The following is a 9,129-nucleotide window of genomic DNA, read 5'->3' on the forward strand; positions in this document are numbered from 1 at the left end:
TCATCATCATCATCCGTTCAGATAATGCCTTTTCAGAAATCACAGGTCCCCGGGGAGGAGGAAGCGGGGAAGAGTCCTGTTATAAGCACACTCGCTGCAAACCTTTCACCTTGCTGTCAAGGTGACAAATGTTTGTCCTTAAGGGAACACTGGAGGTTAAATCACTGGTGTTTCTCTCACTTATCTTCCTTCCCGTACTACCCCAGCTCTTGGCCAAATTTATAGCAAAAGGAATCTCGGAAAATTAGGCTACTAGGAGTCTCTATGGACATTGTTCAAAGATATGTTTTGTGCAAGCTCAAAGTACTGACTACATTACATATGGGGGTCTAAGTAATTAGAATTTTCCAAAAGTAATTGTGTAAGTACATTTTAATTTCAGGGCTTATTCCAGAGGAAAAGATTTGGGTGAGGGGGCATTTCAATTTTGAGAGAGAATATTGGAAACTTTGCAAATAGAATTGTGATGTCATATCCAATGACCTATGACATCAGTGTGTGTTATAAAATCCTCACTTAGAGAGACACCAGCACCCTCACATAAAGAGACACCAACACGTGCACTAACCCCAGAGAGGAAGTTGCTCAGATTTCTTCATCCCTTTTTTTGGCCCATTCCCTTCCATTCTCCATTTAGCAATGAGAATGATCTCGAAAGATGTAAATTTATCAGGTCATTTTCCCAATTAAAATTCTTCAATGTTTGTTGGGATAAATACGCAAGTCTCTTGTATATGGCCTGTAAGGCCCTGTGTGATCTGTCCCTTGCCTTCATCCAGCTTCAGCCCATCACTGTCTTCTTTTCCACAAGGCAGCTGCCTTGTCCACACACATGCAGTTTCTCTTGTTCATTCATCTAACAGATTGAGCTCCTACTCCAAACTTATCTAGTTAGCAATGAGAACCACAGCTAGAATCCAGTTCCTATTATTTCTCATACACTGTACTTTCCATTTTAACCAGAGGATAGTCATTTATAAAAAGGTATAAAATTTCTTCCTTTTAAAATATTCTCTAATTTTAACTTTTCAGTACTCCATCCCAACAAAAACATTAAATATGAGTATTTTATTGATAAGTCCCCTTTTTTAGGGACATATAACCTTACCTACTTCACTAATATCTCGGGAATCACTGTTATATGGCACAGAGTTTTATATAATTTTGCTTGTAAGGCATCAAGAAATGATTGAATTTTGTGAGACCTACTATTTTTAAAAATATATTTTTATTGATTTCAGAGAGGAAGGGAGAGGGAGAGAAAAAATGGAAACATCAATGATGAGAGAGAATCATTGATCGGCTGCCTCCTGCATGCCCCCAACTGGAGATGGAGCTGGTAACCTGGGCATGTTCCCTTGACTGAACCTGGGACCTTTCAGCCCACAGGCCCCGCAGGCTGATGCTCTATCCACTGAGCAAAACCAGCTAAGGCAGACCTATTTTTTAACAAGGAAGAAAGAAATAACGATATATGCTTGAATGACTCACATAATTAAATGTCTTGGTATCTTAAAAGGACCATCTCTAGCTATCTGAGAAAATTAGCTTTTGTAGAAAATGTTATTCTATAATGATCCTGGGTAAATGAGGTGGTTTTTATTCTTGCATATATATTCTAAGGAAATAAGGAAGGTTAAATGGTTCTTCAGAATCCCTTCCAATTCAATCTGGTAGAAATTTTTAAAATTCATGTGTTTAAAACATATTTATGGAGTGTTTACTGTGTGTCTAGTTCTAAGCTAGACATGAGGAATAGAGTGCTGGAGAGAAGCCCAGATGGAGTTCACATTCAAATGGGGAGATGGACAACAGATACAATAATTACATTATAATTAATGTTATGATGGAATAAGCAAAATGATAATAACCAGAAATAGTTCAGTGTTAGTCCATTTCTTTTCCCAGCTACTCCCCATTTTTCTTCCTCTCCTATGATAATTTCTTTATCAAAGAGTCTCAATCTTTAAGTGACTTTGCTTCAATCCTCTGTATGAAGTTGTTTAATACAAAACAAACCATAGGAGTCATTGACAGTAAGTAGACTGGCTGACAGGCAAAATTGGGCTAATATTTACACTGATATACATAAAACTTTAACATATGTCGTGATAGGCAGGCTAAGTCAGATGAACATTGTTTTAATCACAGCACCATGATGACAAGCTTAGAAGAGATATTTGTGTGCTTTACAAATGGTGTCTTGTCAGTCATAGCATTTAATTTTATTTCCTTTGCACATAAGGCAGGTACTCAGTGCAGAGAAGTGTAGGTGCTGTTATTTTTGCTATACAAAATTAATATTAATGTTTGAAGGAGATGTGTACAGTAAAGAATGACAACATTAATTAGTAACTCATTTTCAAATTGCCTTTTCATGAGATAAAGGAAAATACCTTTCAGAAGATCATGTGAATTACTCCCTATTTCTTTTAGGCGGAGTAATATACTCTATAATGCATTTCTGGGGTTAGATGGACACAGTAAAGGTAAAAGACGGCCAAGAGATAAGAGCCTACTTCACGGCTGACCGAAGCAGGTGTTGGAAATGCAGATGAGGTGTGCTGACTAAAGACGATAAAAATCCAGAGTGAAAAGGCCACTGGGCTGCACCCAGCGTCAGCACAGGTGAGGGTGCAGGGCGTTAAATTATTCATTTTACTGTGGGAACTAGGTCAGGAGTTTAGGACAGGGTGTCTTTTACATTTAAACTATTTCTCGCCCTTCTTCCTCTTGTCTGTACTAGACAAGCAAAATGAACTTCATTTTGTAAGTTTTATTCCAGCAAGTGAATGCCTTACATCTCTGTGTGAAAAAAGAAAAGAAAAGAAAAAGTGCCCAGGAACAGATAACTCATAGGTTTATGGCACACTACACAACAGTAGAAACTAGAAATGACCTTTCTTTCTTACTCTTGTTACAATGAAAGTCACTAAGGACAAATGAATGTGAAAGTAGCTATCTGATCATCAGCACTAACCTCACTGTGAGATATTAAGTGCCTGCATGTGTGTTATTCTGTGCTGGGTAAGAGGAAAAAGAAAAAAGCTATTCCTTCTATAATCTTATAATTAAAAGTGCTAAATTTTTAAAGGTAAACTGAAATTTAAAAAAAAATTTAAAGCAGGGTTACATTTTAAGGGATATGTCACAATTCTTGGAATTATTTCTGCTTCCATTTGGCTCATTTTGCTTTTTGTGTGTGGATTTTTTTTCTAGAGGGAAAGTTCATAGCTTCCATTTAATTTTTAAAAATTAAGGACAAAAAATGATTAAGGACAGAGAATCTGTTGAATGCTTAATTAACCCAGACATGAGGCAGTTTTCCAGGTCTCAGTGGAGTTACTTTAAGAGAACTACGGCTTTTCATTGTTCTATGACCTGATAATCTGTTAACAGTTAAATTTTCTTTGATGTGTAAGTTCTATACTGTATGTTCAGTATATGGCATAATTGGCTTTATGAAAAAGATATGCTTTTCTTCAAAATATTTATTAGTTTCGAGTCCACAAAATTCAGTTTCTCTCTTGAGGAAGATAAAGAGTCTGTATGGGATGACCCAAATTATGCCTTGTTTTTGTAAGTGGTCTTGCAAAGGAGCCATAAATTCTTCCTTCTGCCTCCAGGATTAGGTAGAGCCAAGGGTGTAAAGTAGTATAATAGTCAAATGCTTAATATTTACAAGTCCACCCAGAATTTGAATACCCAAGATACTTGGACATTTACCTAGTTAAACTGTGATCGCAGCAAAATAGCATGCGCACGAGAGAGAGAGAGAGAGAGAGAGAGAGAGAGAGAGAGAGAGGGAGAGAGAGAGAGAGAAGAGAGAGAGGTAGATCAAAAAAGAACAAATTTTCTCTATTATAAAACCATTTTCGGTTCTGCATTGCCTTCAGAGTTACTCCTCTCCTTTAGATGTGCACGTTTACATAATTTTCCCCCTGTGGATGAAGCTAGCAGCATTTTTCAAATTGATTTTCTATCTGTAATATTCCAAACATATCTCAAACCTCATTAAAGCCCTTTTCATCATTTCTCTGACTTCATTATTTATGGCAGCATCTCAAAATTTAGTTTTCTCAGTAAATTTCATTATTGTGGTTACCAATTCATTATAAAATGATCAGAGGAGGGGGGAGGGAAGAGGAATTGACACATGAGGACAAAGTGAAAGATTAGGACTCTTTGGCCTGGAAAGTAGAAATCTATCAAAGCATGAACGGTGTGGGTAAGGAAGACATCGACCAAGATGGTAGATCTGGAAACAGAAAAATGAAAGGGCACTCTTGAAAAATAGGAAGGTGAGCTACTTAACCGGGAAAGAAAAGTAATTTTTAAAGCTTTGGTTGAGTTTATTTCATGACCACAGGAAAGGGGCCCTTTTGCTCATATTTGGCCTCCCTCCTGTATCTGAGTCTTACCTTTATATTTGTGTAATTAAGTCATCCATCATCATCTAGAAGATGAACCAAGCCAGACAGTGATCATAATTTGGGGGGAGGAGGTGGGAAGCACCGAGGGTTATTAGGGGACAAGAAGCAAGTATTGAGTCAGGAGGGTAGGATAGAGTAGGTCTTTCTAGCCTGGAAAATGTTATTGTCTGCTGTTAAAGTCGCTTATGATCTCTGAGAACCACACTGATCACAGCCAAATGACTGATGCCCCTCTCTGGCTCCTTACTCAGCAAGCAGACTGTGGCTGTTCCAAGTCTTGGGGTCATTCAAGGTTTGCAACTTCTCTCCTTTCATTGATAACTTCATTTTTTTCTTTATTCTATTTTGGGTATTTTTCTTATTGAATTCCCATCCTTAAACTGCTTCTCCCTCATTCTTTCTCATTTGAATTTAAGAATGTTTCCTGATTTATCTTCCCACCATCTCCCCTTCCCTCCCTGTATCTAATTTATCTTCAAAGTCTATTGGATCTACCTTCAAAACATATCTTGAATCAACTTCTCTTCATCTTTATTGTCACTACCCAAATTCAAGACTGTTACGCTACAATTATTCCCTAATTGGTTCCTCTGCTTCTTCTCTGATCCCCCTAAAATTGTGACTTCACACATCAGCTAAGGTAGTCTTTTTAGAATATACATCTGACATCATATCACCTCTCTCTCAGCTCTTTCCCAGTTTTCAGCCCTCTGGTGTCTCTGTAAGATAAAATCTAGGTTCTTTATCCAACCAGTAAGGTCCAGTTATCTAGCCCTGCCTTCCTCCTTGGTCCTGCTATATCAGACCCCTTACTCATCACACTTCAGCAACACAAATACACCTGTTTTTCCCTCAGGGCGTTTGCATGAGCCATACCGCCTTTCTGGAACATTCTTTCCTCAGGTCTTCACTGGATTGGCTTCTTGTCACTCAAGTGTCAGGCACCTTCTCAATGGCCTTTCCTGAGTATCGCCATCCCCAGTACTTTCTACTACATCAACCTGTTTTATTTCCCTGAAACCCCATTTATCATGATCAAATCTCATCTTGTTCATTTACCTATTGTGCATCAATACCTACTAGAGTGGAAGCTCTGAGAGAGGAGGGTCTTTGTCTATGTTTTTCACTTCAGTATCCCTGCTGGCACCTGGCACCTAGTATGTGCTAATTAACTGTAGCATAAATGGACCGTTTTTCAGGCTAGAACAAAAAGCCAGGGGATCTGTGAGTCTGATCAGTTAGTGGTTTTGATACGTACTCACAGGCACGGTTTCACTTTTCCCACGTTGGCTATTTCCTCTCTTCCTTCCTTTCTCCTTCTTCAGAATGCACTTGTCTTTCGTGTCCATCTCTAACCAGCCTTTACAAAGCCACATTTCCTCCTCCTTGGCTTTTAATCACTCAGAAATTCTTTTCTGAAGGGGAGCAATGCCGGCGTGCTGTGGTCCATACAGCTTTCTTATTATATCAAATTAAGGGACTTCCTGATCACTGGCCCAAGGCTGTCTGCTTTTCTTATGCCAAATGTTCCCCTGTGGTTACAGCAGTGTCATCTCCTATAGATGCTGCTTTGTTTCCAGTTTTCTTGATCTTCCTTTGTCTTCTTTGACTTCTTATGGATAAAGAATCTTTTTGGCGCTTCTTCTCTTACCATATCTTTAACCAGAAAGATAACCGCATATCTAAACTATAATGGATGCCACAGATTCCGTGTGTGTGTGTGTGTGTGTGTGTGTGTGTGTGTGTGTGTAAGTGTACATAACTATTACCTTGTTCACATGGCTCTTCCTTCTATACTAATCGATATTTCATTGCCAAAATAAATACCAAATTATAGGGCACTCATTTATATAAAGAAATGTATTTATTTTTGTGAGTACATAATATAATCTGCTTTTGTTTTTTAGTTGAGAGGGTCCCGAAGAAGAGGGGTTCCACTCATTCAAGGCATTTGCTCATATATACACATATTCCCATGCTTCCAGGAATCCCTGTGTGCCCCTAAGAGTTACTGTGTTCTGCTGACATGATGTTGCAGACAATACCAATGCTCTATCGATAGCGCTTTGCACACTTGTGCCATTACATCTGTCTGCACTGCTTGAAGAGCTAACTGTGCTTTACAACTCCACCTCTTAAACTCGGGTCCCCAGAGTCTCTGCCCACAACGAATAACCTCTTTTGTTATTGCTTGCTTTATCCTGGGGAGTTTCTTTTCTGCTTTAGTTTCCACACTTGTTTTATATTGTTAAATCATACTCCAGAGAATTCTCAAAGGTGTTTCTTCTGCTCTCCTGTTTTGAAGCTACCTCAGATCTGCTCTCTATGTAATGACTGCGTCCGTGGGTTTCCTGCTGCAATCTTTCATTTGCTCTTGAACAACCCAGGACTCAGTGTCAACACTGCTTCAGCATGACTGGTCTGGTTATACTGGAGGGACTGCTGTTGGATGGTCTCACTCTGGGACCTGAAGTTCAGGAGTGGCATGAATGAGAAGCCCCATTAAACAGAGTGTGAAGAAAAGGTTAAGCTAATTGCTGAAAGTCCTAGGCTGCTGAGAAAATTCTTCCTGGTGTAAACTAGAACAGAGTCATGGTTTTGTCATGCTAAAGGCTGTAGTGCCACAGCTAAGACAGTCAAGTTACCTGTGAGCAGTTATATGTATTTTTGGAGTTGTGTTGCAAAAGCAGACCTATCTTATCCTGAAATTCCTGGTTGACTTCTGCGTTACTTGTAGTTGTTAAGTTGGAAGTAAGTCCCAGATGTGTGAAAACATTTCTGACATTATTTTAGTTGACAAATAGCGTGCAAGTGGCCTTTTTAAAACATGAGCATTATTTAATCCACATTAAACAATCTTTTAGTTCTTACATCAGTCTTAACTTTATTAAAGTCAAAAGTAATGTTTAGGGAGGGTAAAAATCATAAATATGGTTCATAAATACTTAAAAGAACAATAACGGAGCTCCTAGTTGAATAGAAATCTCGCTTAGAATTGTAGTTTATCTTTGAAAGAAAAACTTCTGGGATTGAGGGTAAACCAGTTTTAGAAAAGAAATCAAATATTATGGAATTTGAAAATCTGATTTGGCATATATTAGATTAATGCCCTATAAAATCCTAAAGTCTGAATTCGGTTTACAGAGTGTTTGACTTAATTCTCTTGTTGTTTTTCCGCTTTTTTTTCCCCCTGTTATTTATGTTTAAGTCTTGGTGACTTTGCCTTTTATGGGTTTAAACATTTAGTACTGAATTTCTAAAGGGGCAGGTCCCTCCCTGCTTTTTTTCAGTGAACTTTTGAAAAAGTAGTGCACAGGAATTTTGTTGGTGTATGTGAAATAAATATATCCATAATCCCACAACTTCAACAATGTACATATTTTTTTGCTTGCAAATAAGTAGGGATTAAAAAATTTGCTACATAAACAGCAAGGTTGATATAGACCTTTTCATATATTCATATCATAATATGTTTGTATTTTTTAAAAATATGCTGTAGCTGATTGAACTAAATTTGATTTTGACTTGTGCCACACAACTCTAATTCCTTCAAACACATGTCAATATGCAGCTTATTTAAGATGATGTCAGCAACAATTCTTTCTTTCTTTAGAGTAATGTAATCTAAAACTATCAACCCTTTCTACTTTCATGAGCTTTTGACTTTCATACCATAATCCATGAAATGAAGCATTTTATTTAAAGCTCGTGGTAAAATGTCCATCACTGGAGGGAACCTTTTTATTTAAATATGCTCCTTCCATTGAAATAAGCTTTTCTACTAGTATCTGTGTGTTTTTCAACATTGTAAGCCCTTTCAATTACTTTGTTTTAATTAGTTATCTCTTTATTTAAAAGTTAACATAATGACCCCTATTTTTGGTCAAGAATTGGACTAAGCCGGGTGATTAAACCGGGGAACAAAATATCCAATGATTTTGGTCTGATTGCCTTATCAAATATTTTAATTACTTTTTAGAGAAAGGGAGTGAGAGAGAGAGGGAGGGAGAGAGAGAGAGACAGACAGACACACAGACAGGCAGACATTGATGTGAGAGCAAAATATCAGTTGGCTGCCTCCTGCACACCCCCCACTGGGGATCAAGTCCACAACCCAAGTATGTGCCCTGACCAGTAATCAAACTGGCATCCTTTCTGTGCACAGGCTGATGCCCAACCAACGGAACCACACTGGCCAGAGCACGTTATCAGTTCTCTTTAGACAGATATGAATAAGCAACCTGTTGATCTGGGTCAGAAAAAATAAGCAATGATTAATATTGAAAGGATGTAGATGAAAAAAACCTTGTGGATTGACCTATAATGAGAACAATCCATGATGTATAGCAAAGGGAAAACTAACCAGTTTTTCTTATCAAATTTAAGAGCCAACTTGCCTTACTTTTATGAGGCCTCTTATTGATTTTTATGAATATTAAATTCTATAAAATCATAACCAAGCAAAGAAAAACAAATGACATATATGGTGTTATCTTTAAGTACAGGATGGGGATAGGGACTTAAAGGGATAAAATATGTATTGAAATAGTGAATAACTAAAGTAATAACACTCCTCTAGCAAGATCATTCTGTGAAATGTAAATGCACTTGTTTTTGGTTTTTCACTTAAGTTATGACATTTTCACACTTAGGAATATGCCTGATGCTAATATATATTGGGAGTATATATATATAT

General features: G+C 37.6%; 1 protein-coding gene across 1 annotated transcript in view; it reads left to right on the top strand.

Annotated features, from left to right (window-relative positions):
* The window catches only part of SLC10A7 (solute carrier family 10 member 7), a 192,801-nt gene that overhangs the window by 86,112 nt on the left and 97,560 nt on the right, over window positions 1-9,129 (top strand). The window lies entirely within an intron of this gene.

This window comes from Myotis davidii, unplaced genomic scaffold (genome assembly GCF_000327345.1).
Source record: "Myotis davidii unplaced genomic scaffold, ASM32734v1 scaffold323, whole genome shotgun sequence".
NCBI classification, from domain to species: domain Eukaryota; kingdom Metazoa; phylum Chordata; class Mammalia; order Chiroptera; family Vespertilionidae; genus Myotis; species Myotis davidii.